At 38.9% G+C, this 13,543-nt stretch overlaps 1 long non-coding RNA gene across 1 annotated transcript; it reads right to left on the bottom strand.

The window, feature by feature from the left end:
• Positions 1-11,216: 11,216 nt before the first annotated feature.
• On the bottom strand, positions 11,217-13,300 carry LOC123370895. The gene is made up of 2 exons (XR_006579611.1): positions 12,632-13,300; positions 11,217-11,345 (listed from the first exon to the last, which is right to left on the bottom strand). It is a non-coding gene; the product is annotated as an uncharacterized LOC123370895 (long non-coding RNA).
• Positions 13,301-13,543: the final 243 nt, after the last annotated feature.

The following is a 13,543-nucleotide window of genomic DNA, read 5'->3' as shown; positions in this document are numbered from 1 at the left end:
TTACCGATGCTAGTCGGCATGGTTACCAGTCCTTTTGCACTGCCCCATGTGCCAATAGGCTGATGATGAGGACGGGTACCAGTCGTTTTGTACCATCAGCCACCCATGGCGGGGGGGGGGGAGCAAGGATATTGGTGTTGAGTGCTGCAGCATCGCATCTATCTGCAGCATTCAGTAAAGATAGGGTGACATGTAAAAGAGTCAAGAGAGGATTGTTTTCCCTTTCACTTCTGGGGGTGGGTGGGGGGGTGCATAGATTGCCGAGCTATGCCCTGACCCACCGCGGACACTGTGTTTGACCCTAGAAGCATTTGGAGCTCAGCCAAGAATGCAAATACTTTTCGGAGACTGGAGGAACTGTGGGATAGCTGGAGTCCTCCAGTCCATGAGCGTCCATTTGATTCGTTGGCTTTCCGTTACGCTTGTCACGCAGCAGTGCGCTGAGCCCGCTATGGCGTCTGTCTGGAGATTTTTAAAAAATGATTTTGAATTTCGTCTTCTGTAACGGAGCGCTGATAGAACAGATTTGCCTGCCCTTACAGCGATCACATCCGCATGGTCCATGCGGGAGCTCTTTCTTTATTTTGATTTTTAACTGCATCGCCACCCGTGCTGATCGGAGCTCCATGCTGGGCAAACAGGAAATATTCAAAAGTTCGCGGGGCTTTTCCTGTTTACCTGGACACTGCATCCGAGATCAGATTGCTGTCCAGAGCGGTCAGTGGTGCACTGTGGGATACCGCCCGGAGGCCAATACCGTCGATTTGTGGCCACACTAACCCTAATCCGATATGGTAATACCGATATTAGCGCTACTCCTCTCATTAGGGAGGAGTACAGAAACCGGTTTAAAGAGCCCTTTATACCGATATAAAGGGCCTCTCAGTGTGGACGGGTGTGGCGTTAAATCGGTTTTATGCTCCTAAAACCGGTTTAAACGCCTAGTGTAGACCAGGCTTAAGAAATCATAGAATCACAGGACTGGAAGGGACCTTGAGAAGTCATCTAGTCCAGTCCCTGTACCCATGGCAGGACTAAGTATTATCTAGACCAGTGGTCCCCAACGCGGTGCCCACGGGCACCATGGCACCTGCCGGGGCATTTATGTGCGCCCACCTACTGACAAGGGAGCACCCCGCTGCCGAGGAGCGCGACTGCCAGACAAGCGACAACGTCAAGAAGCGTCACTGCCTAAACACCGCTGCTCCTCAGCATTCCAGTGGTGACGCTTCTTGGCGTTGCCGCTTCTCGGCGGCATTTCGGCAGCTGCTTGTCCGGTTGCCACACTCCTTGGAGGCATTTCGGCAGCTGGTCGTATGGCGCCCGCCACACTGAAAAGTTGGGGACCACTGATCTAGACCAGTGGTTCTTAACCTTTAATGCAGCCTGCTCCCCTTTGGTTCTCAAAATATGTTCTCGCACCCCTTAAATCTAAAAAATGTTCTCACACTCCTTAAACCTAGATATATTTTTTGTTTGTATATTACAGTAATCATTAAAAAAATTATGATGTTAATAAATACATAGGTTCGATGAAACAAAGTAGTTGTACTTACATGCCTGTGCTTAATTTGGGTTTTTGATGATTTATCTTATAAAAAAAATCTAGTATGTCTCACACCCCCAGGGGTGTGTACACTCCCGGTTAAGAACCACTGACCTAGACCATTCCTAACAGGTGTTTGTCTAACCCGCTCTTAAAAATCTCCAATGGTATTTATCCATAAAGCATATCATGTGAGGTCTCTACTGAAAGTTTGTAACTTATCAATACTCAATCACTGTCAGATGTGTGTAGAGTTGATATTTAAGGAATAATGTAACTATATTGACAATTATGCCCTTGTGGTCTTGGAGTGAGTGAGAGTCACCAGGGAATAATATGTCTCGGTGATGGTCCATTCAAGCTGAAGGGAGTTGTCACTCCTCTGCAGCTAGCTGATTATGTAATATATTGCTCAATTGTCTACCTTTGCACCAACCCAGAAAAGTCAATGGAAAACCATCAAAGACAAACTATAAACATTGAAACCACTTGGAAGTGAAATGGAATATATGACTGAGAGGTAATTGCCCTGTGCATGAAAAGACTGATTCACATATCACAGGGTAGAGAAAGACACACTGGATCCATTCACTGAGGAGGTACCTTGATGAATGGGTATGCTTCATGAAAGTCTGAGTCATAGCTCTCTGGGACTAGCAAGTGCTGTGAAAGACTGAACTTTAGGATCGGAATCCACATTATTAGATAGGAAAGGTAATTGTCAATAAGTGTAGGCCCTTGTTCATGTTTTATGATTTCGTTTTATATGTAACCATTGGTATCTATCAGTCACATTTGCTTCTATTTAATCTCTATTCTTTCTTAAATAAATTTCCTTTTGTTTTTCTATAACTGAACTCAAGTGCTGTATGTGATACAAGAGTGGCGGTAAGGTAAAATTGGTAAACTTTGGAAACAGTGGATCTGGAATTTCTGTGGGTATCCAATGGTCAGGGGCTGGATACCACAGGGAGATCGTTTCCAGGGATTTAAAGGGGGGCGGTATAACCAGGCCAAACAGGGCTGGTACAGAGCTAACACCTAGCTGGCACATGCACAATTTCCTCATGATGGAGGCAGGTGGCAACAAGATGACTTGGTGCCCTGAGAAACGTGACAAACATCTAAAGTAGTACTCAAATACAAAGAAGTGTCTGCTGAACAAAATCACTGTTTAGCCTTCTTGCTGGGCTGGACTTGCTTTTATTGCCTCCAAATCGCCATCTCCTGCTCTCTAATCTGCCTCCTCCCTGGAGGTACCACATGTCTTTCAAGCAGCATGGTAGGCTGCTTGTGAGGAAGCTGGGTACCAGCAGATGCTGCCATGCACATGGCAGAATAGGCGGGTGGACCAACAGTTCCCGCCGCATCCCTTCCCAAGGCAGTCAGCTTGGGGGTGGAGACTGGGAGGCGAGACCTCTACTCTGCAGCATAGTATTTCCCATAACTCTTTGTGCATTGCATTCGATTGGCTTATTGGTGGCATCTGCATGTTCAAACAACTTTATTGGTATGCACAGTGTTAACATATGGTGAAGCACAAGCGACATCTGTTTAAAAAATGTTATACAAAATTTGATCAATTTTTTCAAGTTTGTTTGTGACCCTTTCATACATTCTTGCACCCCACTTCTGAGTCGTGACCCAAGGGTTGAGAAACACTGCTTTAAATGATCACATACTATTTTTTTCACAAGACCTCTAACTCCCGCTACCGGCTCCACTGGTGACATTGTGACACAAACCATTAGTGCCAATTGGCAAAGGGTTCACTGTTCTTTACAAGCAACTCCTGTCAAACTCATTATACTGGCACTACAAGGTATTTACATCCCAGTTATGCTAAACATTTGTATGCCACTCAATGCTTCAGCCACCATTCCAGAGGACACGCTTCCATACAGATGATCATTAAAAAAATGTGTCAATTAAATTTGTGACTGTACTCCTTGCGGGGAGAATTATATGTCTCCTGCTCTGTTTTACCCACATTCTACATATATTTCATGTTATAGCAGTCTCAGATGATGACCCAGCACATTCGTTTTAAGAACACCTTCACAACAGATTTGACAAAATGCAAAGAAGGTACTGATGTGAGATTTCTAAAAATAGCTACAGGACTTGACCCAAGGTAAAGAATCTGAAGTGCTGTCCAAAATCAGAGAGGGACAAGGTGTGGAGCATGCTTTCAGAAGTCTTAAAAGAGCAACACTCTGATGCGGAAACTACAGAACCCAAACCACCAGAAATCAACCTTCTGCTCGTGGCATCTGACTCAGATGATGAAAATGAACGTGTCAGTCCACATTGCACTGGATCATTATCAAGCAGAACCCATCATCAACATGGATGCATGTCCGCTGAAATGGTGTTTGAAGCATGAGGGGATATATGAATCTTTAGTGCATCTGGCACATAAATATCTTGCTACACCAGCTATAACTGTGCAATGTGAATGCCTGTTCTCACTTTCAGGTGACGTAAACAAGAAGCAGGCAGCATTATCTCCTGCAAATTGTAAATAACCTTGTTTGTCTGAGTGACTGGCTGACCAAGAAGAAGGACTGAGCGGGTCTGTAGGCTCTAAAGTTTTATATTGTTTTATTTTTGAATGTAGGGTTTGGGTTTTTTTTACATAATTCTACATTTGTAAGTTCAACTTTCATGATAAAGAGATTGCACTACAGTACTTGTAGGAGGTGAATTGAAATTTTTTTTGTTTTTGTTTTTTACAGTGTAAATATTTGTAATCAAAAATAAATATAAAGTGAGCACTGTACACTTTGCATTCTGTGTTGTAATTGAAATTAATATATTTGAAAATGTAGTAAACATCCAAAAATATTTAAAATAAATGGTATTCTCTTGTTGTTTAACAATGCGGTTAATCGCAATTAATTTTTTTAATTGTGCGATTAATCACAATTTTAATCACTTGACAGCCCTAGGTTTCTGATGGTAGGGGTGAAGCCATCTTATTTACAAACAAAGTTCCTGCAGGCTCACTACATTTCTTTTGGCTGCCTCACCAGCCAGGAAGAAGGGATGTGGAAAGGGCACTTAGTGCTGTTCATTTTAAGTAGCCCCCCATCATCTGATACACACTAAGGATCATTTGTGATATGTTTATGTCTTGTCTTGGATATAAGACTTCCAGAAGGGAATTCTTTAACCAGGAAGAGACAGCTAAAACTGATTGCATCCCCTTCCTGACTTCTCTGCAAACTGATAAGATCTGTACTTCTAATTCTATATTGCAAAATTGAGAGGTTCAGGCAATTTGATAGAAAAAATAGGTTTGTGAATCTTATTGCAGGAGCAAAATTTTGACCACTTCACCTGTATGTCTGGTGCAGAGATAAATAGCCTCGAATTCTTGAGGGCATAGTCCAACATACCATCCAAACGTCTGGATACCATAAAGGGAAGAACCATTATTCTTAATGAAAAATACTACCAACAACATCCTACTGCAAATGTATCAGTGGTCAGAACCACAAAGCCAAGCAGACTGGGTCAGAACTTCTCTAAAATAGTCACTAAGATTGAGGTATTCCTGATCCCTATTATTTAAATTACTAAAGGGTGGGGAGAATTATATTTATAGTTTACTTTAGATGTAGGTATTTTCTTCACAAATTTCTCTCTCTTTGAATGTGTGTCATACATTAGATGACAGCAAAAGACACATATGAACAAGAGTTAGTATATATATGAGATGTCAAAATATGTTGTACTGAGAAAACTCTCAATTTTTCCAGTTGATTATTTCTATCTAAAATATCACAAAACAAAGTCTAATGTAGTCTGATCTTTAAATACACTCTTAATATTGGGTCTGTGTAAGGAGAGAAGAAAAAAGTCTCAGAATTGAGTGTGAAATCTTGCACACCAATTCCATTATATTTTTGTACAATTAAATAGAGAGAGAGAACACTTTTGTTCTATTTCCTAAAGGAAAAGGGAAACTATCCTTCCTTTATGCCTCTTTGGGGCTGGACTAGAGAGATTATGGTAATTTGGGGAGATGAAAAAGGTTGTAGAGAAACTCACTAGATTAACTTTTGAGATTCTGATTCTAAAACAATCTTTACTTTCTGCAATGTAACTGCCTAAGAGATTAAATAGTCTGCCAAATCAAACTTTTTCCCATTATTAAAGGGAGTGGTAAGGATGCAAAAAAAAAAAAGAAAAAGAAAAAAGGGTTCTGGAGACAAATTTTAACAGATGCTCTAGCACTGGAGGAAGACTAGATGGATTTTTCCTTAGAATTTGTTTTTGACAACATGATTTCTTTTGGGGGAATGCATTGAGCAGTGCACTCAAAGCCATGTGATCACTTTTCACTGTTCAGAAATTCCTCTAGCCTCTTTCCTTTTTTACTTCACCTTAAGAGATATCTTTGTTCTTACTCTCCATTTCTGTGTCTTGTAGAGGCCTGATAAATGAGAAACTAACTGCAGAAGTTTAAACCCATCTCACTTAGGTTCAAGATATGGACAATCAACTGTCTATATGACTGATATAACTGCCAATTCCTCCTTTCCTCACTCGAGCAGTGGGAAGAGCAGGAAGAGTGGTTATTCAGAAAAGGATCAGGCATTGAAAAAGATTGAAGTAATGTATTGTACTGTCAGCTTCCTTCTCTGTTTTTCTGCCCCACTGCAGTATAAGTATAATATAAAGCAGCAACAAGTATATATCCATGCAATATAAAAGTCACATACAAGAAACTTTCATGCCATGTGATCTCTTGAATGCAAGCAGTAAGAAAACTAGTGCAATGATGAAAAAAGGGAAGGTTCTAACAAAATGGCACCCAAAAAGTCATTAGCTTTCTTTTCTAAAATAAGGTTTCAGAGTGGTAGCCGTGTTAGTCTGAATCCGCAAAAAGAATGAGGAGTACTTTTGGCACCTTAGAGACTAACAAATTTATTTTGGCATAAGCTTTCTTGGGCTAAAACCCACTTCATCGTATGCATGCAGTGGAAAATACAGTAGGAAGATATATATACACGGAGAACATGAAAAATGAGTGTTGCCATACCAACTCTAATGAGAGGAATCAATTAAGGTGGGCTATTATCAGCAGGAGAAAAAAAAACTTTTGTAGTGATAATCAGGACGGCCCATTTCCAACAGTTGACAAGAAGGTGTGAGTAACAGTAGGGAAAAATACCATGGGGAAATAGTTTTACTTTGTGTAATGACCCATCTACTCCCAGTCTTTATTCAAGCCTAATTTAATGGTGTCCAGTTCACAAATTAGTTCCAATTCAGCACACTGGAGTCTGGTTTTGAAGTTTTTTTGTTGTGACTTTTAGGTCTGTAATTAGGTAACCAGGGAGGTTGAAGTGTTCTCCGAGTGGGTTTTAGCCCAGTTAGTCTCTAAGGTGCCACAAGTACTCGTCATTTTTTTTTAAAATAACTTATTTATTTTGCCACCTTTTGACAATACCAGAAAGGAGGAACACACTTCAGCCTGCAATAGCAACAGTCAAATCACAACATAGTAATTTATTATGACTCCATTACTTCAGCGAAGAATAAAATGGAGATGGGTTTCTTGTCTGACAAGAGGGCACTAGAAAGGGCCATCTTAGAAAGGCAAACAAATGCATTAAGAATGCAGCAGAAGTTGCAAGGATTCTCTGCTTGCAAGAAAATTAAGATAAAGGTTGTTGTCAAGTAATTTAGGCTCTGAGTTTTAACACATGTAATAAATGTTATAATTTACTAGGTCCAAAGTGTGATCTGGATTCTAATTTTTAAAGCTAAAAGAACTCCATCATTTTCTTACTCAGAAATCTAAACAGCAGCCACTATTTATATAGGACAAATAATGCTTTTCCTATTGCTACTGAACTCAGATTTCAGGAGTTGTGCAGACATTGCTAATATCGTTGTACAAACAAATTTACAAAATTTAGCCATGTTGGCTTGCTCACCATAAGAAAAAGAAGCCTGTCAAATGGAAAATTAGTGGGAGAAAATTATTTTCAAACTTCTAAAGGTTTTTATAAACAAGTTTTTATATATATAAATAAAACAAACAAGTCAGAGTCTCCATTTAAATTATTTCCAGTTGTTGCAAACTAACAGTGTTGCAATGATAGCAGTTTCGACCAGGGACCAAAGACTGATTCTACCAACAAAGATCAAGAGAGTTTTGACAGATATTTGAAGCAGAGTGACACAAAAGGAAGGAAACTATGGAATCTTCTTAAAATGTAGGGAGTCTTTCAAACCTGATTTCCTAACATTTTACCATTTAGTTCTGATGTTCAACTGCTTCAATCTGGCAAGGGGGCATATTGATTAAACTGATCAGTCCTAAGCAAGTCATAAACAATTAATACTGTTGTAAACTACGGCAAGTGACCATATATTAGATTAAAACTGTACAGGCTGAGAAATCAGTCTAATGCTTTTTAATTTTTTTCCTGCATACTTTTTCAAAATAAAATTATCCTGTATACTTTTATATCCAGTCTAAGATCAATTTACACAGGACTCTATGATGTACAAATAAATGTGGATGAGCACCATTCCTCCTCCTTTCCTCATTGTCTTAGATCATATATTTAAAGTGCACCTAGCCTAAGGGACAGCTTATAACACTTCAGAATGTCAGTTCAGTTTGACTGCCATATCCGTTCTATATGATCAAGTTACAGTAGAAGATACTACAGACTTACAAAACTTAATCATGTTCTTACTATAAGCAGTGGAGCAGACACATTGACTTCAAAGTGTTGACTATTTAAGATTAAGTACATGCATAACTTGATTTGCAAAATCAAGACCAAAAAGATTCAGTAATCCAGTATAGTCAGAGAGCAGAAACTGAGAAAGTCAGAAGTTATGGTGCAGTGGAGGAAGGGGGACAAGGGAATGAGGGGTTGGATTTTTTGTTGTTATTGTTCTTTTTTAAACATCCTTTAGCCTACAACAAATTTATAGTTAAATTTACTTTTCTAGCAAAGAGTCTCAGCCAGCCAACCTGAACAAGTCAACTAAAAAATACACAAGTTTTAAATTTTAAAACACAATAAGGCTCTGTTATTGCAGAGCTATTTGAGATTGAGGAAATACACCATTTGTGCGTGTTACTTCATTTTAAAAGTACTTATTGGATTTTTAGAGATAACCCCCCCCAATTTCCAAATCCCACTCTCACAATTTCTCCCTTAAATCAAAGTGTCTAAATTAGGATTAAAAATCCTAATTGCACACACACCATCATTTTACCTGGGCTGTTTGCTAGCGTGTCCTCAAACCACCAGTGACTGGAAATTTTAAATTTTGGATGCCAGCCCAGTTGCAAATAAAAAACCTTTAGATGAACCACCACCAAGAAGTCACATGACCTCCATGGGCGGCAAGTATAATAGGCATGGGGAGGTTAAACCTCATCTAACCTAGCCTGTGGCCCCACCCATGCTCCACCCCAAGACCCCACCCTCGCTCCCACTGTCTAAGCCAGTGGGGGCTGAGCTTGGGCTGGTGGCCTGGAGTTTGGGGCTTGGGTGGCAGCCTGGGCTGGTGCTCAGGTTGGCCTGTGGCCCAGGGTGGCTCGGGTTGACCCAGGGCTCAGGCCGGGGCTCAGGCTGGTGCTCAGACTTGACCGGGGTTTGGGACAGTTTGGCTCGGTTCCTCCTGCCACGGGGGTGGAGGGTCTCGGGGCTCTGGCAAGCGGGACATCGGGTGGAAGAGGCATGGCCAGGGGGACTAGTCTCCCCAAAGGGATGGCGGTTCACGCATTGCCAATGATAAGTGCATACTAATGAGAAGCCACCAGAGCTTCCCATCCCATGTTGTCAATAAATAATACCTAGCTCTTATATTGCATTTTTCATCAGTAGATTTCAAATACACCTTACAAAGTATCATTATCCCCATTTTACAGAAACCAAAACTGATGTACAGATAAGTGACGAGATTTGCCCAAGTCACTCAACAAGCTAATGACAGAGCCAGGAAAAGAATTCTTGTCTCCTGAATTCCAGTCTATTGCTCTGTTTACTAGGCCATACTGCATCCCATTCGTGACATATGTCAAATATATATACAGTGTTGTTTAAAAATAAAAGATAGTGTAAACTCTGAACAAAACAACATAATGAAATGTGAATTGAAGGTACAAGTGATTATGTATGTCAATTCATTTGAGTACATGATGTATTTGAAATTAATTTTTTACTCCTGAAAGAAATAATTAACTTCTACATAAAACTAGCAACTTTTCTATAAAATAAAAATACGTCTAAAATAAATAAATAGGATGCTAAACTAAAAATAACTGATCATTACTATTGCACTATATCATCTGAGGTTTTTTTGGTTTTTTTTTACTCCCACTCCTCAAATAAAGAAAAAAACAAAAAACCCCATGTACACACCCACACCATGCAGCGCATAACACAACTAATGGTATTTCTTAAATGCTTTCGTGGAACTGCAATAATTGTGTTAAATATTATTTTTGTATTGTAATACAGTTTCAGCAATATGACTCACACTAATTTGTAAATATATTTTAATAATTCTGAGCACTACTCTGAACAACCTTCCAATCTAAGCAGTTCAATTTCATGTGTTTTCACTGAATGCTGTTTCATCGAGATAATTCAGGACTTTCTAATCACAGGTATCATAACAGATACCAGGAGTTGGGAGGAGAAAAAGTGGGATTATGTCTTGACACAGGAGGCTGAGAAAGAGTCCCAATAAAACATTTAAGATGCTTATAAGGTTTGCTACTGATAAAGTCCAGGAGGGACTATGCTGATCTACTAGTTCTACTGTGTACTTTAAAAAGTCAAATCTTCCACCAGTACATTAAAAGTTTGTATCTTTTTATTTTTACAAAAAATATTTTTATTTGTAATAATAACAATGTTTTCCCAAAACTTTATCACAATAGATTAACCATTAAAAGAAAAATGTCCATATTCTTTCCATATTCCACACAGCTAATCAGTAACTAGTATCTCCACTTAGCGTCTCTTCTTTGTCCCATTCCTTCAAGAGTCAGTATGATCAGCAACTTTTCTCCAAACAAATAAGCATAACATTCCTGTCCATATTACCCTATGAAATGATCTGCTTCATCAGCTGAAACACTTTTGCAAAAAGTGTAACATAGCACCTTCACTACTTCTCAGCTGAAGCAGGAGTAGGAACATCGTCAAAGTCTGTTAGGCTGTATTCTTAATTCCCACAATAAAGACTGGCCATAAATCAAATTTCTGGTTTTACTTAAACTTCTTTCACTTCATAGGCCATTTTCCATTAGATACTGTCAACATTTTAGAAAGCAATCAAAAATATTTATACAGGAATCATATTAATGTTTTAAAATACAGAAGCCATTCAAAGCTTTATTTTCAGACAATAAACAAAAATGCTTTATTTTAGAAAAACTAAAGAAAAGTGAATACAATGCATAGAATAACAGGCTTTACCCATATTGTTGCTTAGTGACAAAAATCTATGCAAAGTTTTTTGTTTTGCTTTTGTTGGGGCAGGAAGGTTCTTTATCATTATTAAACATATAAAAGACTGATTCGAGTCTCTTATGTGAACACTTATAAAATTGGCTGGTGACCATTCAGAACCAACAAGAAAGATCCATTTCTAGAATTATTACGACTACACACTACAACAAAATGTTTACCTCAGTCCTGCCCCTCCTTAAAAGCCTCTTCAATGTTAATTCCCAGGGCAAGGCTACAGGTCTTCTGCTAAAAAAATTCCTCTACATTCTGTAATCCTTTTCTCTTTAATCTCCAATCTATGAAGAGAAATGATGAGAGCCACATATGCATAGCGGGGGAGGATTTAGGTAACTTCCCATCTCACCATAGGTAACACATTTGATGTAAACAGTAGCGCTGGACATTGAATCATTTTATCCTTTAAAATTTAAAGGTTTTATATTTGTATGTCTTGATATGTTCAACAAGCATGCAATTTTATAAGCAAATTGTTTGTATGTGGTTAATAGACAAATTACATTTCAATATATCAATATATGTGACATTAAGATTCATCATTCATCTCTGCAGGTTATTTCTGTGGGGAGGGGGCACAGAGCGAGCGTTTTCCAGGTTCCTCAGTGGCTAAAAGGTTTAAATGTGTTACTACTAATTCTGTTTAAACGATTTTTCCCACTACTACCATTCTATTAATATTTCTAAAGCAATTCCTTGTTAACGTTTTCATTTGTCTGTTTAAACTATTCTATTATACTTTTTTGTTTCTCATGGTAACCAATTTTATTTGACTTAACAGAAGCTGTTCAAATATTTAAAGGCACTCCGAGATGGCAGGAGTTTATCTAGGAGCATACATGTTGTGTCACATATATTCCTTTCCTCGCTCTTATTTTTTATCTTTCCCCCCAGAAATAGTAACAACCAAAAAGGATACTAACTGGACATATTGTATCAGGAACGTGTTCACTTCATCTGCTTATGTTAAAATTCAAGTTACAATGGGCACATTTAGAAATTACAAGCTCGGTAGTTAAAACCGATGCTTCTGACGTTCCTTCATATGTACTGTATCCCTCTGCCAATACCGTCAAGCGCAACGCAAGAACTAAAGTATAAACATCTGCAACACCTCTCTGTTTTGTTAACATTCTTTCACACATTTTACTGCTAACTCCAAAAAAGGAGGCTCGGCGGTGTAAAAACAGTGAAATTGGAAACATCTGTGAGATAGCTACGGAAAACGGAATGAAACATGAATAAACAAAAACATGGCGAAAGTGGCCTGGGGTTGTTACACTGTCAGATCATTTTTCCAAGCCCAACATCAAGGCTTTTGTTACAACCAAAGCGGTCATTTGCATGGAGAACCAACAGGGTTTCTTCTTCTTCAGCGTTTCCCAGATCGTAACACACACTCGCTCTCTTCCATACACACACAGGCAAATCTTCCCCGTTGCAAACGAACAATACAGCTAAACACCCACATTTTCGCAACTGCGGAATCTACAGATTACAAACAACACTCCGCATACTTAATAGTTTGGTGCTGAGACGTAATTTAGCCATAAAATAACAGACAAACCTTTGGAGCGCTGCCCCAGCCGGAGTTCCTCTCCCTCTCCCTCTGCTCTGCTGTTACTGACAAGATCAGGCTGAGATTAACAAGTCCATGCTGCCGAACAATTTTACTCCTCAGGTTATTCCACGCACTTTGTGTGCTCTAAATAATATCAAACTTCTCAAAAAGTTTAAAAAATAGTGAATTAGAGAGAAACAAAGCACAGTAATAGGAAAGCAGAAAACACTGTCCGGGCAATTATTACAGCAGCACGAAGGACACTGCTCTATAGTTTAGGCTGTGTCAGCACTTCCATTCTAAACCCCTATTTTCAGGGGGTTATAACTCAAGCCAGCAAAAAATTGCTCTTAGCTAAAAAGAGTGATATTTTTCTTTTTTATATTTTTAAAACATCCATTTAGACTATTCAAAAAGTTTTAGGGGCACAAAAGTACACCCATTTTATCAACTCTGGAAGCCTTATTTGCACTTTTCCAACATTCATTTTTAAAAATAAAATTTCACAGACCTTTGATCTACAATGTGAATCTGGTGCTTTACTTTTTATAAAAAACACATTAATAAATATTAATATTTGAAAACTGGGTAGTCTGAATACACCAGGGGTCGGCAACCTTTCAGAAGTGGTGTGCTGCGTCTTCATTTATTCACTCTAATTTAAGGTTTCACGTGCCAGTAATACAATTTAACATTTTTAGAAGGTCTCTTTCTATAAGTCTATAATATATAACTAAACTATTGCTGTATGTAAAGTAAATAAGGTTTTTAAAATGTTTAAGAAGCTTAATTTAAAATTAAATTAAAATGCAGAGTCGCCTGGACTGGTGGCCAGGACCTGGGCAGTGTGAGTGCCACTGAAAATCAGCTCGAGTGCTGCCTTCGGCACACGTGCCATAGGTTGCCTACCCCTGGAAT

This window comes from Mauremys mutica, chromosome 5 (assembly GCF_020497125.1).
Source record: "Mauremys mutica isolate MM-2020 ecotype Southern chromosome 5, ASM2049712v1, whole genome shotgun sequence".
Taxonomy (NCBI): domain Eukaryota; kingdom Metazoa; phylum Chordata; order Testudines; family Geoemydidae; genus Mauremys; species Mauremys mutica.
This window is presented reverse-complemented; position numbering and strand designations above follow the sequence as displayed.